The following is an 18,398-nucleotide window of genomic DNA, read 5'->3' as shown; positions in this document are numbered from 1 at the left end:
TCGTTTGCCTAATATTCTCCCCTCAATTACAGTCTTCAACATCCCGCTGCCGGTCAATACCCCCTTCAGCCACTTTTCCTGCCTCCATAGGATTGCTCCCAACAAACCCCTCTCTTCGCCCACCATACCAAGTACTTTCTCATATATATATATATATATATATATATATATATATATATATATATATATATATATATATATATATATATATATGGGTAGTTCAGGGGGTAGAGCGTTGGACTACTTACCGGAGGAGCCCTGTTTCGATTCCCGGGCAAGGCACTCTGGGCACCTGCAGCTGCACCCAAGCTATGTTATTTTTCGGGTACCAGGTCTTTCTGGGAAACCATAACCAACACAGGGAAAGGAATTGGCTCCCCTACCCTGATGTGTGAATTTCACACGCATTCGGGCGTAGTACTGGGTGAACTCTACCATCACCTACCAAATCGACCTTCGGGTTGATTGCTGTGTAAATGGTTTTTTATATATATGTATTTGTGTGTGTGCAAATATAATTGCAACCTCGCACCTTTGCCATCCCTATATCTCAACACACCCTGTGCGCCAGCCCCCTCCCCTCTGTCTCACACTCCCAATCATTTTGCCTACACGATAGTAGCTTCAGGAGAGGAGGGGAGGAGTGTCCCCTTCCCCTTAAAGTGTATATATGTGCGATTCCCCTTTAACCTCCCCGCCAACGGAGGGAGCCGAAGTTCACCGAGGTGTCCCGAGGCTGGGGAGGAGGGAGCGAGCCTCGGTCTGCGACCGCGAGCGGCGCTGGTGCTCGTGGTCGTGCATTTCTTCCCTCTCACTCTCCCGTCCGCCCTTCCCCGAGCCGCGCCTCTCCCTATCACTCTCTCTCTCTCCTCGGAATTCGCGATCTCTCGGGCGAAGGAGGGGACTGGAAGGGTCGGCCGAAGAGGCGTTGGTGGGGGCGAGGGCCCGGCGCGCGGCGGCGAGGGTGGGAGGGTCCCTTATCCTGTCTTCTCATCTCTACGCTCTGCTCAGTCGAGGCCCGGGAGAGTGCGGTGGTGATCGAGACAATTGCAGAAGAGGGCGGAAGTGTCTATTTCGTCCACCCCTCCCCCTCCTCTTTGGTGCGGAAAAAAAACCGAAGCTACGCTTCAAAGAAAAAAATTAACGGCCGTAAATGAGGGAGAGAAAAAACTTTGTGCGTCTGTAGTTTTAATCAGTTCTTTTTATTAAAAAAATCTATTCCCCTCGCTCGCGTCAGTGGAGTTTGACAATGCCGGCGATCGTCACGGATGCCTTCGAAATTGCTCGGAAAGACGATTTGAAGTGATATCCTTCAACGTGGGGATCTAATGGATCCGTCTCTCCTGTGAGAACTTCACCGAGAGAGTGTCTCAAGAGAGATTTTTCTTGTTTTCTTTCTCCCCGATAAATTTGTGCTTTGTGTCGTTGGTGGTTTCTTGGGGTGAGTGAGACGCTGAATAGATATTTTCCCCAAAAATCTCTCCTTTCGAGGTTTCTGTGCTCCGACAGTACCGAAAACATTTCCCAAACCCATTACTCCAAGATCTTCATTGACTCTCCACCCCCCAAGGGATTGTGATACTCTTGTGACTGATGTGAAACATATTCTCCGTCAACGGGGATGTTTTTTACAAAACCAGGAAGGATACATTGTTGAGAGAGAGCCTGACGCGGATAGCACCGTCAAAGAAGGTGAGACAGTGCCCATCGCTAATTCCCATAAAGTAACTTTTTCGCATCTGTCCTCTCTCTCCTGTGTTTTGATTGATAATCGAATTTGTGAGTCGGTTCGGCTGTCATTCAGCTGTGGTAAATAACTGAATCGCCTTGCAAAGTTTACGCATGGTACGAAAGGAACTCCTTATGTCATACCAACGTTATTGCAGTGTCTTTTCGGGGGGCTTGGAGAGAAAGGGATTTGTTCACTGTTTTCTTCCAATAAGCACAACGAAGAGGGAGGCTCAGAAATATTTCTTAACCCACTGCTCTTTTTGGGGTGGTGACTTCGGAAAAGTCCTCTCGGCAACGATTCGTAAAACTGACATCAATCCCCACCCATAACTCCACCTAAACCTCCATTTCACCTAATATATCATAAATAGCAATAACATTTAGCATACTGTATAATCATGCGTCTCCTCTTGAGTTGGGAAGTTGGGTTTCTACGCTGCCTAGGTCTCTAACAGTTTGACGGAATCCATAATATGCACCCCCGTTGCTAGGCATATGTTTTCTACCTTAAATATTTGGAGTATGTCCCTATCGTCCCTTTGACTACTTATTCCCATTTAGTCTCCCGCGTCTTCTGCGGCATGACTCTCTCTCTCGACCGCCTCGTCAACGCCGCCCGTTTGCCGGGTCCTTACGCGCACTGCCCGCCTCCGCGGCCTCGTCTTCCGCGGTCACCCCCAGAGTCAGAGAGACTGGCATCACCCTCAAGTACCTTCAATCTCCCCGCAAGGGTGGAAAAAGAGGCGCATACGGACATGCAGGGGTGCAAATAAATAAAAACGTTGAGTACTTCACCCGAAACATATAGGTACCTTTGATAAACGGGAACCACACCGTTCTTTTTCTTTATCCCTCAGCTGGAAACGCAGGGATAAAAGAGTTAGTCTCGATAAGATAGATGTAATACATACTGCCGTCGGCCCTGTGTACTCCTATCTCTCTTGAAGAGATTTCTACCTCCTTTTTCTTTTTTCCAAAAGATTTAAGGACGTTGAGAAAAAAAACGTTTTCGAGGGGGCTTCGTCTTATTGCTCAGAGATTTTTACGCCACTTTGGTATTTTCAGTTTCTTTTCAAACTTTAAGTCTAAAGGCTTCAAACTATTGGCTTGAATCTCGAATTTATTGGTTTATTAATCTATGACTACTGCCTAAAAATTTCACATATATGTAAATTAAAATTGAATAAATTGCGTTTTAATGATAAATCTTGTTGATTTGATCCGAATGCGTGCCACAAAATTCAGTTTGCGAGAATAATTTATGAATATAAAAGTTAATTATAATGTTACATATATTTTTCAGCAATTGACTTACTTAGTATACAGTAATGCCTAATTTTTACGTACTGGGATTAATAATTTAAACATTAGCTCTTGCGTTACTGTTGCGAATCATCCGCATATTGTCCTTGAGTTTATTCAAACTATAGAAAATTCCGTCGACAGATGATTTGAATGGGCTGATGGTAATTTTACTTGCGAAAGTTTTGACGATATATATATAATTAAATTTTTTATTTTATGCATGGTTAACAAAATAAGAGAATGTTGTTGTAGTGCCAGTAATTTTTTAATACTTTTTGTTGATTTGAGGTAACTTTTAGATGGTATGAAAGTTTTTATTTTCTACATTAAGCCAAATATTTCCAAGTGAAACGTACGTGTTTGTTTTTCTTTGGGGTGAAATACGATAGTAATCATCTCAGGTGTGTGTAACAGTTTTGATTGAAATGGAAAAATTCCTGCCCGAGTGGAAGGATTCCTGTATCCCCGAAAAATTACACTAGCATGGAAAATTGAAGGGTAAGATGTTTCTGACAGGCGAAGCATAGTGCGCTCTCCGTGTCCACGTCAAGCCACTTTGCTTTCCGTCCGCTAGAGCTTTCCTTCTTGATGCAAATCAAGAACGACTGCGAATATTCCCACATCAAACTTTGGACTGCGATAACAATTTCACCAAACAAATATTTGTTCCCTTTCATGCATGAAAGACGTTTAAAATATTGAACATATGCATGTGCAAAAAAATATATGTAAAATATATTAAATTTACATTATATACGTAACGCTAATAAAGCTCAATCTTTGTTTTCTTACCGCAGGTTATCAGAGTTGTCATTCCGAAAGCCTAACAAACCCCCATCCGAACACACAAGTGCTTTGTGTATCCCAGTGGGGTGGGGGGGCAAAGGGGGGGGAGTTAGGTTTCGCTTGGAAGGACCGGACCCCTCTAAAGAGAAAACCGGTGAAGCTGCCGCAAAAATAATTTCATTGTTATGCGCGTGGTCGCTCCGATCCCCGTGGCAACAAACGGATTTTTGAAGAGAAAATGTTAGGAACAACAGGACGAAAACCTTTGATTGATGTGTTTGTTTCGGGTGGGAGCGGGAGGGGATTGAGCAAATGGAGAGGGTCCCGGGGAAAGGGAGGCGTGAAGTTTACGATGCCGCAGCGGGAACGCGAAATCACTGGGAGTGGAGCAATATAGAGGCGGAGATAGGGAGGGAAGGAGAAATGGAGGAAAAAGGGTGGAACGGAGGAGCGTCAGAGGGTGAGAAGCGAGAGAGAGAGATGGTGGGGAAAAGAAAATTGGGGAAGAAAGCGAACCGAAAGCACGGACTGGGTTAGTTTGGAGGGAGAGTTATATTTGGGGACCGCAGTGAAGTGCGTAGGAAAGGGGTAGGACTTTGAGAAAGATGGACGCAATAACGGCGATGGAGAGAGAAAGCGCAGGAATGGAAGGATTCAAAGCGAGATGGAGGAAGATGATGAATTTGGACAAGAGCACTGAGGTCAGATTCTGTAACAAATGAAAACGGGAAATTCAGAATCTGTCGAGGTCAGTTGACCAATAGTTTTTGACTCGAACGTGCAGGTAATATATTTCTCATCCTTATCAAGCGCTGAATATTTTCAAATACATGCAACTATTCGTAGGAAAATAAGTAATTGATGTCAGTGATATTTTTCTGCTCCTATCCAGTAAAGTATGCTGACAACCAACGAGGGATTTATTTTTTCTCCGTGAACCATTTACTGACTACAGTTTAGACAATAATTATAATATAAATAAGGGAATCTTTTGAAAAATTAGACTGCATTAAATATAATAAAACAGAAGATAATACTCTTACGCAGTGCGCGTTTTGGGAGTTTAGGAATCATTTACTATTTCTATTACGAGTATACATTCGAATTTTCATATATATTGTGTATTTAAGTATTTTTGTTCTTATGTTAATATTGAATCCATTGGCGCTTATTTCATTTCAATATAAGGAAAGTGAAAATTTATAAGAGGAAGTTGTGTTGGGTAGTGTTTAGTACACATAATTGTTTTGCAGTATATGAAGTGTGAATAAGCGGATCCAGCGGTGAAAATGTTATAAAAACATTGAGTTTGACCAATTTTGTGCTTTTGCTAATTCTGGTTTAGCTGATGTGCTTAAACTTAAACATTAAATACGCTTATTATGTTACTCAGCTCATTATTTTAGGCTTACGGGTGCGATATTAAAAAAATCATCAACGGGAAGGAAAACTCTTGTGAGCTAATTAGGTAAAAACTGTAAAAAATATTTTCTTATCATCCTGTAATATTGACTCAATCATATGAATTAGAATGAGCAAATGCCTCAAAAATTTTCGTGGAACCACGTTTCCATGAACCACAATAACGTAAAAACAAGTTTAACATCAATAAAGTTCCATAGTTACTTAAGGATTTGATTACCGCTGTATGTCACGAGAAAAACATTCATCTACTGAAAAGTAGCAGAAAAACCCAACTTCCTGCGTGTTGCACGTTACAATCAACGTAGACCTTTCTAAATTATTTTATGGCGTTTTATTTTGCTTCTGTAATAATTTTAACTTGATTGAAACATCATCAATCACTTTTGTTTCGAACCCAAGTCCTGAATAATTTTTTTGAGATACGGAGAATGGTGAATGATCACCTGGAATTGAAAGCATTGAAAGTCCCAGCCATTACTTTATGTTAATATCTATGTTATGTTACTTATCTCTCGATTTTCATTTGTGGTGTTGTGTGTACTTCAGTGACGTCAATTTAACTAGAATTTTGTTTTCTTTATTTTTAGGTGCTAGAAACGAATCATATGATTGAGCTCTCTGAATTCCCCTTGCAAAATTAATGGATAAAATTTTAATAACAGTGATATTGACTTGCTTATCCTTTGTATCACTGTATTTTGCTACCATGTGTATCACTCTGTATCTTTTTTGAATTCTGAGATTTTTATAGCTGAATTCCACATTTATAATTGCCTCTCGTCAATTAAGTGTTCGTGAGAATGTCTGGTTAGGTATTTTTTATATTAACTAATTGCTGATATATCTTGATGGATTGATGGCTTTAGCTGAAGAATGCCTCTTTATTCTCCATGTCATCGCTGTCATCCCCATTATCTCTGAAATATCTGCGTTCATTTTTCACCTACCAACACGGATTGAGAATGATATACATACAGATTATTCCATTTTGCATTTAATTATAGAGCATACAATTCCTATGGACTGCTTTTTAAGCTTCGTTTCTTGTTTTGGCAGTCGACCAAATTTTTCAATAAATATGGCTTATACATATATATTGGACATTAGGTTATGCACGGTACCATTTAATAGACCTATGTAAAGAGATGCGAATCGAAATTTTACAAGTAGCTTTCACATTAAATAAATTAAGCCCAGTCCTGGAGCCCTGAAGAATCGAGGAAATGAAAAGTTCACTACGTCAGACGAACGTCATAACTAAACGGTTGACGCGCTTGGTGGATGAGCTAAACTTTCTCTAAACCTGGTAGGCAGATTATACTAACACATCAGTTCACGCTCGACAAAATGCAGGCGCAGTATTAACAGCGGTATGCATGATTCAGATGCATGAAACGGAAAGGCTGTTTCACCTTGTAATCAAAATTTAATTACTGATTTGTTAATACAAGACTAATTATTGAATGGCGGGATTAAAAGAAACTTAGACCTTGGGGTTTTGAATGAAATGGAGTTACACAAAATCTTTAGGGAGCTTTCCTATTAAGTTTAATGAGAAACTAAATTTTTAAAATGAAATTTGTTCGTCATACTCTGGAGCTGAATTTTCTTTTAGTTTCTTTAAACTGTTTTTATTTTAAATTGCATCTTTTCCTTCAGTAAAGTTTTTCCTATTAATTCTCAAGGTAAAGTTAACAGGAGAAAAATGAAAATTTCCTTTTCTCGGGTCTACAGAAGCTGTTAAGGAAAATTCAAATAAATTGTTTTGAATAACTTGTTAAGTTTTATTGAAAATAATTTCAAGCAAATGAGTGATTATTTTAAATAAAGTCTCGTTTTAATAACAAAAATCATAAATTCAACCCGATTGATTGGAATCTTTAAACATTTAGTCGAATGATTTCACAAACATATTATTGGGTTATTGAGGAAAATTAATAGCGTCATAAAGATTAAGTAAGTTTGTCGTTCAAATCACACACCAAAATAACCGATGGCAATAATATTAATAAATATAATATAATGCCATATTTACTTTATTTTAATGTTCTCAGGATACCCTGAATGATATATATTTATAGAGAATATAACATTTAGCACAGAGAAATCAAATTTTTACAGAGAGTAATTTTCATCACAAAAGAAACATTGCACGATGAATTGCTATTATTTCCCACTCATAGTAAACTATAATAACAATTGATTCAAATGTACCCAGTTTAGTGATCGGGCAGCATTGTTATGATGCTGTGACAGCAATTGTACTAAATAATAATATTGAATGAGAATAAGGGAAGGTAATTAACGAGATTAAGTAAAATATATAGGATGGTGTGCGAATTCCAAGAGAAACGATAAATATGCAGAGATTTGCGGGTGACGTCGAAATCCTTCTAGAGACGGAAGAGAGCCTAACAAGGGTCTTGGTTATTAATTAGAAGTGTATGAAAATATTCCAACTCAAATTAATTAATATAGGTTGCATAATCTCTAAAAAATAGGAGGATAATTAAAATATAGCAAGCAGAATAGGAGAGACGATTAAATCTTCCTATCAGGAAAAACCAGGAAAGAATCAGTAGGTAAAGGAAGGTCAGATAGTAATAGGTAATAGAAGTTAATACATATACAAATGAAGAAAGACTCTTAAGGGTATGTGAAGAGTGAAGCTTAAAGAGTATTAGAGGCCGAGAAAATGGACACATCCTGTGAAAAAAAAAGTTCAGTTAAGATAATAATAGAAGGAAATATGGAGAGGAAGAATTGTAGAGGAAAGCCTAGGATGAGCTACGGGAAGCAGGAAGTGGAAAATATCGGTAATATGATCTATGAGGAAATAAAGATATTGACAGACTGGAACACTGAAATTGAGGGGGCCACTACAAGCAAAATCCCGCATATGATGGATTTCAATTTCCATTTATATCCACCAGTTTTATTCATTCGCACCTCATGCAACAACGTGTCTGGATGAACGACCGCAGTTACGCTTATCGTGAGCATTGCTAAATGCCTTAATTGTGGTACCAACACTTTTCTCCTTAATATCGCCTGAAACCGTTACTTAATAATTAGGAAAAGTAGTACGACCCTTTTGTTCCGGTGAAATTTTGGTGAAGGGATTCCGAAAGTACTCCGAGAAAATTGAACGTGATACAAAAGTGGCATGGCAAAAAGATCTCTCCATTTCTCACTAATTCCGTGTGAATGACCATTTAAAAGCACTTTTAGGCAACAAAAAAACATATCCATGCCATTAAAGGAAGCTTTTTTGATAAAGAAATCTCAAATTTCGAAAATCACCGTGGTGTGTTACCATAGTGAGTGATTTTTATGCATGAATTGGTCCATTTAACAGAAGTGATTGACTTGATGAGACGACGGTACTTGGATGCAAAGTTCTTTAGTGAAAATCAAGGTCCTGCCTGGAGTCATAAATTAAAAAATGTTCTGGTGTGTCTGAAGTTATGAGCATAATTTTATCACATTTGTATTCAATAAATTGATAAATCTATACTTTTTATCGATTGAGTATTCCTAAGCGTTTGTATTGAGAATAACCCAAAGTGTCTGTTTCCTATCAAGTGGAAATTTTGAATCACTGGACTCACAGGAAAGGAACTGGGTAAATAAGGAATCAATACATTTACTCATTTGTTTCATTAGTCGGTATTTAAGTGCAGGATAATACACTACCAAATTTCCGGAAAATCAACTTTTTCTGTGAATACCATGGAAAAGTACGAATCTCATTTTTTAGGAATTTTGTTCATAGCATTCACAGGCCTCAAATGTCTACACTGTCTGGTGGTGCATCGTTAGTAGATTCCAAATAGGGTCCAAACAGTTGAGCTTACGCTCCCGATAACCGAATCTATATGTTCTGGTGGGGATCGAGATGGTGCAGAGGCTAACGTACTGGATTCCCATCCAGAGGGCCCGGAGTCGAATCCCGACGGTGTTGAATATTTACAGAGATATCTCGATCCCTACTGTACTTTGTGGAGGGCACTTTGAGTGAGTACGCCGTCCGTCGGATGGGACGTTAAGCTGCGGACCCCTTGGTGCCTTTCGTAAACAGTAGGCTAATGCCGACGCCGGGTTTCTCTCCACACTTCGTCCTTTCCTATCCATCCCCTATGGCGCCAATGACCTCAGCTGTCGGTCGCCTCCCGTAAGTACTACAACTACTATATATTCTGGTTGTAAATATATGCTAAGAATGTTTATCTGTTCTAGTATTTTGACTTTGAAATGGAAGAATCAACGTACAAAACAGTTTCACTAACGGGAAACATTTTTGGAAACAGAAAATTTAGAAGCAACTAAAACTCTATATGTTCGATTCTAATGTTTGCATTTGCCATATAAAAGTTTGGGAGATTATTTTTTTCAATATTGTGGGTGAGCATTTTCAAATGATAATGTTTAAATTGATTTTTTGCTATCGACATCAATTACGACGGCTCGCTTTAAATTTCAAAGGAATTAATAAATATGCTACCGTATTGACCAAAATATGTACCGTATACCTTATTGACTGTTTTCGATGCGAAATTTAAAATGTTTGCCACTATTACCATATCGGTAACCGAAAATTTGAGTCAAATGCGAGTTTTAAAGGCGTAGTAAATGATCCCGAGAAGCTGCGAAAAATTGAATGCATACATATTTATATAATATATATTTAAAGATGATTTTTTATCCTAAAGAAATAATTTCAACTCTATATTCCAAACCGCTCTGAAGAATAATGTGAAGATTAATCTCCAAAAAATAGTTTCGGCCACGATGCCAATCATATTTTGAATGGGGATCCTTTTATGGGGACACGGTAGAATGGGCCCAGAAGTCCTTGGTACATGGGGTGGAAGGCAGTTTGAAGGGGTTGCGGGAAAGGGTTGGAAATCGAGCGGGAGTTGGGGTCTTCAGTGTTTTCGATGAAACGCTATGCGACAGAATTCTCTGCCCCTTTCGCCATCCCCCATCATCAAGTTGTCCTTCCGTTCATTTCTACCTGAGCAACCCCTCCCCCCACCTCCCTTCCACAGCCATAGGAATGCCATTTCCCGCACCCCTGGTCACTCATACACCCCTTGGCAATAAACTTATCCCACCACACTGTGGCTACTTCCCATTCGTCCTTCGCAAGGCCAGTCGATAATTTCATTCGGAAACTACCCTCTGAGGGAAAAGGATTATCATGCGACGGAGCTCGCTTAAGTAGACTCTCCATACAGGCGGAGTGCTCAACGAACGACCGCTATGCTGGCCTAATATTGCAATTTCCCTCCGAATTGGCGCAGTAAAATCTAAGTCGCAACGTTGGAAAATTGGAAAGATTTTAGTCAGAATGAGATTTTTACATTGTCTAGATTGAGTGCTGTTAATTGCTTTTTTAAAGTGAATTCTGTGCTTGTCTTCCTTCACCGGGGATTTCAATTTCTGATTTAATATCTTTTTACTTTAGCTCATGCTAGTCAAATAATCTTGGGAAATGTATTCCAACGAAAATAAAAGAATTTCGGGACCTCTCATCTTAAATGACTTGTAGATACGGTTAAATCTCCGTCATCATTTAGGTGCTGGGGAAACTGTTATTTCATTGCGATCGTTATTAGTACTCTCTTCCTTATATTTTCATAAATCCCTCGCTGTGAAAAGTTTTTCCCGAATTTTTAAGAATCTCACAGTGCCACGAAATTTCCCGATAACTTGAAAAGGGTTTTTTTGAACGTCCACTTCTGCCTCCGGGTGAATATTGGAATATGTTGTCAAATTCATACTCATACAAACCGACCAAAATACCTACGCTGATGTTAGTGCCGACGTTTTTGTCTTAAAAAGGCAGTTAAAATTTTATTGTTCAATTTTTTATTAAATTGGTTTCCGTATTATTTTTTTTCTAAAATAATTTTAATTATTTCTGCGGGAAAATATCTCGAATCAAATGTTTACCTGCATTTTAATGGTGCATATAGCACAATATTGGCATTGTTTGATATAATATTATTTATGGCAAGTCCATACGCATCAAATTTACTGCTATTCTAATCCACTTTCTCTGACACAGACTCTGCGATGCTAGATTAAAAATTCACAAAAACGGTGAAAACATCATAAACTGAAACGTTCAAAGCATAAGTTCACACAGTAAGGAATTCAAATTTTGCCCAAAATTTTCAGTGCCCTTATTGCTTAAAAAATTATCGATAATTGAAAAAAACGAATGAGTGAAATGTATTGGTGTGGTGAATGTATTAAAATTTTATTGATTCCATTTCATGGAAACCTTTTAAGGTTTATTTTCAAAAGTCATTAGTTCATGTCTAATGATTTTAATATTCTTCTTCTTCCAAAGAATCAGTGCCAGTTCGCGGGAATGTTAATATGTTTTAATTAATTTAAAAATTTGGTGTAATTTTCATTTCTTTTAAATAATTATATATCCCTTTTGCATTCTACTTAGATTAAATCCTATTACTACCATTTACATTATAATACGAGTGGTGCCGGTAATTTGGTTTTGACATACCAGAGAAAGACTGAGACGTTTATATTCAATTGTTTCAGGTTTCGCTTCGTGGAAGTATTTAATATCCATATTAAAAAGACTTTTTAGCATGGACTGAGACGCTTGTTTCACACACATCGTATTTTAGTTTTTAGTTTTATGATTGAAGTAGTTCTTGGTGGTATTGCTGGTCTGCTTGTGAACATTCACATTAATGTAGAGCGGTCTATTTTCCTGACAGGCATACTATCATTACTTTTTTTAAAATGTATCACTTTTTAAATGCTAGGAATAGAAAAAAAGGAACTAGATAAACTGATGAACTTTATCGGTCGAAAGTTGGAGAGGGAAATTTTAGGACTTCAAAAAAATTGCCAAACTAAGAGTAGTTAATTTAAGGGTAGATAAGTATTTGTCCAATGCTGCGCATAGAAGATGGTTTCAATAATTGCATTAGCAAGTTTAAATCTGTTCTACGTTTAAGGATAAATCCGACGGTTAGGTGGAGTATACCACATTTTTCAGGCTTTTGTTACACGCTGCCTGCATTATTTGAGTGACCCTGACGAAAGAAAAAGGAGGCGTTTTCCATCTGCACAGGTCATGGGTAATCGATTAAGCTTTCCGGAAAGGTGAACTGATTATAATTTCCATCTTCATTCTCCGAAACCTCGGTCTACCCTTTCTTTCTCACAGAAATAACGTTTGTCCTCGATAATGTCTCGCGATCGTGACTGTGCAGATCGGCGCGCCATCGACGCGGAAATGTATTAGACGATTCTGCGAACTAACTGATGGTCAATCACGGAAGTAATGGGTGGACAATTTGTGGTCGGTAGCGGATCATATTTTCCTCAGTATTAATCACCATAGTAAGCCTAGTCTATTTGGAGGATTGCATTTGCATGTTTTGATTTCTATTGCCGTGTCACTTTGTCTTTTTTTTATGAAGGAGTCATTGCGTTTTGCTGTTACTTTGCAGGGGGATGAATACCCAGGGAGGCGATTGCCGGTTAATATATGCAGTTTATGTATCTGAAATTTATTCGATAATATTAAATATTCATCTTTATTTTCTACACCACACAAGTTTGTCTGTATATGGACCTAGGAACTTAAAAATACAATAATTTGAAAATTTAACTGACTGTACTTAGTAAGCCATAAATATCCCTATTTATTAATTTAAGTTTTTTATCCTCATGGAATACGTATTTTACCTTTCCCCAATCTGTGTTTGGGTGCTCAAAATCATTTCTATTGTAAAAAACATCTATAATGCATGCTCAAGATTATTTCCACAAGAAAGATTACTGTAAATTAACGTATGAGCTCTTTATATAAGTAAACCCGTGGTTCAAAGTAAAGTTCCTCCTTTCATGGTGATTACTCCATGTTTATCGGAAATTCCTTTACATTTATGGAACCGCATTTAAACCCAGACATAAAGAAAATGACGCACCCAAAATATGTATCACCGCGAACTCGCTTTTAAATTTAACTCAATTGGTCAATTGTAAATGGTGAGGGTCTACTGCCTTTAATGCTTTCAACGCATGTTTACATTCAAATATCTCTTAAGAAAAAAATCCATGCACTCTTTCAGTCTACTTTCTATAAGAACGGCTCAAACTCGGTAATCGTCTTATATAGCAAATCAAAAAGAAATTGCTTTTTCAGTTACTGTATTCCCCAATTGTATCCTCTATATAAAATATTAATTTAAAGGCATATTTTTTCAGTGCATAATCTTAACAGTAGTAAAAATAAGCACTAATACCATTATTTATTAATTAGCTATTTAAATTACTACTATTCAGCTATTTAAATATATAACTATGTGACATAATTGTTATTGTTTTTGAGATCCTAATAAGGTTGTAACTTAAACCGTTAGCTGATGGAAATCTCTGTTACAAAATATCAACACCCCATTTAGGTTAAGGCTTCTCTGCTTTAGAAGCGGACAAAGGGCACTTTGAGTCTTACATTATCCACTGAACTATGTTTTCGAAAAGCTACCGCAGTTGTACATGGTGTGGCAAACAATTATCCAAGTAAATCGTTCTCTGGGAAAACACCTTCACCTCCCAATCCCTCAGGATACGTATATCATGAGAACATTTTCCCTGACGCAAAATATTAAGCTGTTAAAGCCATGAATTTCAGATGTTATCGTCGTCAGGCAGTGAAGTGGATCTTTGGATACCCCCTTTCCTCCATAGACGCTAAGAAGATATAATTATTCATTTACCGGATATTCGGTGCTCAAAATGTTTTTCTTTCATAATTCTCTTCTCTTATCATATTTCATTCGATGGGTTTACCATCAATTCCTTTCTATTCTAATGGCTTGATGTTAATGATCAGGTCAAAAATACTGCAAACGCAAACAAAAATACGCAAAAATAGCTGCAAACATGGGAAATCCCTTCAATATAATTTGTATTATTCATTTTCATCAAAATTAGATTCAGATTAGCGAGCAACGGGTATAAGTTGGACTGTTTTCTATCAATAAACATTGCCTTTTAATCAAATGGTATTGTATTTCCAAAGAAAAATTGTAATTTACGTAAAATTGAAAATATACTTCAATAAAAAAAGGAAAGCAACATATATCCATATATTAACATATCAAATGAAATAATTTCCCATAGAATGGATAGCTTATTAAAATGTGGACTCCTTAGAATCAACCTTCAGCTCAATATGCATGTTTTGTTTGCTAGAAATTATTGTTAATGAGTTTCGTTATTATACATGAAATTTTTCTGATGCTATAATATTTTCTGTGGGAAAAAGTGTATAATTATAGTACTTTACTGGATACCATTTATTTTAAAATCAATTTTTAATGTTAGATTTAAAATAACCTAATTCAGTTTTTAAAAGTATTGCCCAGTTTATTAGATCCACTGCCTCTCTTATGTTACACCAATCGAACTCATCCTCCTATTTCAAATATTTTATTCTAATACTAATTAATATAAGTTTTACCAAACCGACTTCTGATGACAGCAGTTTTTTCACAAAAAGTAGGTAATATTTTTGCAAGCCAGCAACCAAACCAACTGCCGATATTTTGAATGTGAATAAGTTCGCTGTAAACGTACCTTACTATGATTTTCCCCTTGTACTATTTTTGAAAGCTCAGAAATAAACCTATTGCTAGTGTTGGTAGTATAATAACTTACCGCGATTGCATTATTTTACCGCCAAGTAAATGCAGCCAGATTATTTGTCCCTGAAAAATTTTTCCGGGTAATACATTTATGGAATAGCAAAGATGAGTGGGAAGAGCACGGACTCCATTAATTACGTTTTCGATTCTTTATTTTTCATTGAATTAGGAAGGTTTTTTGGTAAAATATAATGAGGTCACCGAAGGAATGAGTTTTAACGAGCACTCGAATAAGTTGCTACTACATAATAATCGGTTGTACAAAGCCAAGTTTACTCTTTTTCACTCGGCAAACAAAGCTTTACCATGTAAATCATTTGGGTGAATGAAAAAACGTGAGTCGATAACTCGCTGCTCTGCAACACAACTTTGCATCAGTCATTAGATATAATTAATTCACTAGAAAAATTTCCTTAGGATCTTTATTATTTCTATTTGAACTTCTTTTTAAGTGACCATCCTCGGAGGAAAAGTCAACTGCCTAAACAAGACGAGTTTACACAATGAATTTTTCATTTCTTTTTTCCCATCGGCATGATTTTGCGTCCTCTTAAAAAAGGAAGCAACGTAATTGCTTTTATATAATTTTAAATTTCTCGTTGTGTCTTATATCCAACTTGAAAATAAGTGGACCTAATAGGGCCTTATTTGCGACTCATCCCTGGATATCTCAAAGAACGACTTTGGAGTTAGAATTTGTGGTAATAAAATGAGTTTTAATAATCTTAATTTTCATTACGGTTGTAGAACACAATCATGAATCAACGGATTTTGGAAGACGTAACTATTTGTATCTTGAATGGCATATATGTCAGTTATATATGTAGAATTCGTGTTAAGTAGGGCATCCGGTTAAAAGTATTATTGTTTGCTAATTGGTCAGTGTAGGATTTAGATGGACAGAGAGTTTAAGACAGATTTTCTTATCAGCCCGTCTGAAAAACCCTAAGTACCGTAATATCCTACTGATTCTTATTTTCAAAACAACGTAGTTTATATTTTCTTTCCTTTTGTTAAACATGTTTAGCCTTTTCGTTCCTTCTACCTCGTTTTCCCAGTAGACGTCCCTCGTTAATGGAGAGACATTCTTTGCCTCTTTCATAGTTCGGCATCAAATTTTCGTATATTCTTTAAATTTGGTCCAGTAGCCTTCTCTGTTCCCCAAAATTCCTAGGAACACCTAGCTAAAATCTCTTTTAATTTAGCTTTTCTAACCTTAAACATAACGTTTCAAAGCCTTCGTTTGACTCTTATCCTCTTGCCGCAATGAAGTTTTGAAGCCAAACACTTAAATGTCAGTAGCATGGACTAATAATTTTATATAATGTCTTCAGCATTATAGAGTTTAAGATATGATGGTTTGACGTGACAGAGGCAAAGATTTCAGAAACTAATTCTAATGTAGAATTCGGAAGCTTCAATGTTTAAAAGTTATATCTCATATCATAATAAAGCTAGAGTACCTCAAAATTTCCATTTTCTTTGACATTTTAACACCAGGAATTCATCCTGCTTAAGTTTTTGATTTGCCAATTTTTAAACTATGATTATAACTTGTATAAAAGTATTTCAAAATCCCAAAATAATGTTTAATTATGGCTTTCTTCAGTTTCAAGAACAAATAAGGGTACGGAGGTTGGGTGAAATTGTCATAATCGAAAAAGAATAAGAATGAAGGATTCTCACAGTGGCATAATTTGTGCCCACGGCAGCAGGGTGAGCATCGTGTAGCAAATAATAGAAGCAGGCGGCTGATACCTCCGTGTGATATATCCATTGGATGATTCATCACGTACCACTGCTAACCAATGTTCACCAGTTCCGTCTCGTTTTTGCTCAGTAGGTTGCTGAGTTCTCGAATGCAATGATTTATAAGCTACCGAACGACATACGCGAACCTCGATGTTCTAGAAATCCATGTCCCGCTCTTTCCCACTCTCTCCCTCTCCTTTTCTTCCTCCGTTTCTGTCCTCTCCGTACAAGTCCCCACTCCGCAGTTTTATGCCAACTCCATGTTCATGAGCCCCAATCTGCAATGTAGCACAGAATTGACAATGAAGTGTCAATTCGGGCGCGGTTGCTCGGTAGATAGGCGGAGACGTGTCAAATCGCAGACTATCACCCGTCTGCGGAGTGATGCGACGATTCGATGGCCATGAACAATGGCTGATGAGCCTTGAATGATTACTAAGCATCGATAAGTCAGTTCAGTTTTTGGATTATATCACGCGTGAGGACTGCGACCTAACGCGAGCGAACTTCCGCCCGTGAAAGAGACATTTCCGGGCATTTACTTCTGCGGAAAATATTGCCCATTATAATAATTTGGCTGCTTTGACAAGGGTTTATCCACGGCACAAGTGTTCTCTTCAACAGTTTGGCCTCAATACATTTTATCTAAATTCAAGTATGCCGTTGTAAGAAGTCAAAATACTTTTTTTTCAGTTTAGTTTGAAGTATTTATCAGATCTCAGTCCATATAAATACATTGATTAAAATGATTGAATCAGCCTTTATTTGATATAAAACTATAAACACATTTACTAGCCGGAAGGTCGGTTAGGTGAGTTCCGGTAGAGTTCATTGAATACTAAGCTCAACGGCGAGTTTAATTCACACATCAGGGAAGGTTGGGGGGAGGGGTCGTTTCCTTGTACCTCCTTTGGTTTCCCAGAACGTTCTGGTACGAAAAATCACAGGGCCCGGGGGTAGCAGTGTAGAGATAAAAATGCCCAGGAATCGAACCAGAGCGCTCTGGTCAGTAGTCGAAAGATCCATATTTCCACCACCATGTCCCCAATTTACATGTTTTCTTAAAATCCCTTCACCAAATCGATTTCTGTGTACTAACGTATTTCTGAGTGTATTTTGCCTGTACTGTATCATGTTGAATGATGTTTGCAATATATATAGTATAGTTCCAAATGTACATGTTTACTTTAAGTAAGAGCGCAGTATAAAAGTCACACCCGAAACAGATAGCGTGTATATTTTGAAGATTATAATTAAAAGTGGAATTGCTAGTGCATGCCATGTCAACAAAGGTACATTTACATATCAACATTTTTAATTAGTATTACTTGGTAGTATAACGTTTGAAGTTGGATTTTGATGGACACAGACTGAAATCCGAAACATTCCTTAGTCTCGCTTGGCAAACACCACCCCTCATTGCAATTAACTGTTCATCAATTCTGCATGCATTGCGTCGCCCCTCATTCCATTCAGTACCCTTATCCATTTCCTCCCCCTACCTCGCTTATCCGAAATGCTCCCCTCTATCACAGTCTTAAGCTATCTATCGCCAATTAAATTACTCCGCATCCATCTTTCCTGCAAGGAACAGAGTACCAGAAACAGATCAAATAGAATCAATGTAATCAAGTATAGAGAAGGAAATTGGGTGACTTCTGTAGCGTTGTTTACCTTTGGCTGAGTGGATAAGGTACACGT

The 18,398-nt window shown here is 37.6% G+C and overlaps 1 protein-coding gene across 3 annotated transcripts in view; it reads left to right on the top strand.

Moving 5' to 3' along the window:
* Positions 1-1,164: 1,164 nt before the first annotated feature.
* LOC139695056 (zwei Ig domain protein zig-8-like) overlaps positions 1,165-18,398 on the top strand; it is a 614,690-nt gene continuing 597,456 nt past the window's right edge. For all 3 annotated transcript variants that reach the window (XM_071593662.1, XM_071593663.1, XM_071593661.1), the window contains exon 1: positions 1,165-1,692. The gene's annotated coding sequence lies outside the window, so the exon portion shown is untranslated. The remainder of the gene's footprint in view (positions 1,693-18,398) is intronic.

The sequence above is a fragment of the Hetaerina americana genome, unplaced genomic scaffold, assembly GCF_022747635.1.
Source record: "Hetaerina americana unplaced genomic scaffold, ioHetAmer1.1.p SCAF_6, whole genome shotgun sequence".
Lineage (NCBI taxonomy): Eukaryota > Metazoa > Arthropoda > Insecta > Odonata > Calopterygidae > Hetaerina > Hetaerina americana.
The sequence above is the reverse complement of the archived record's forward strand: the minus strand, read 5'-3'. Positions and strand labels throughout refer to the sequence as shown.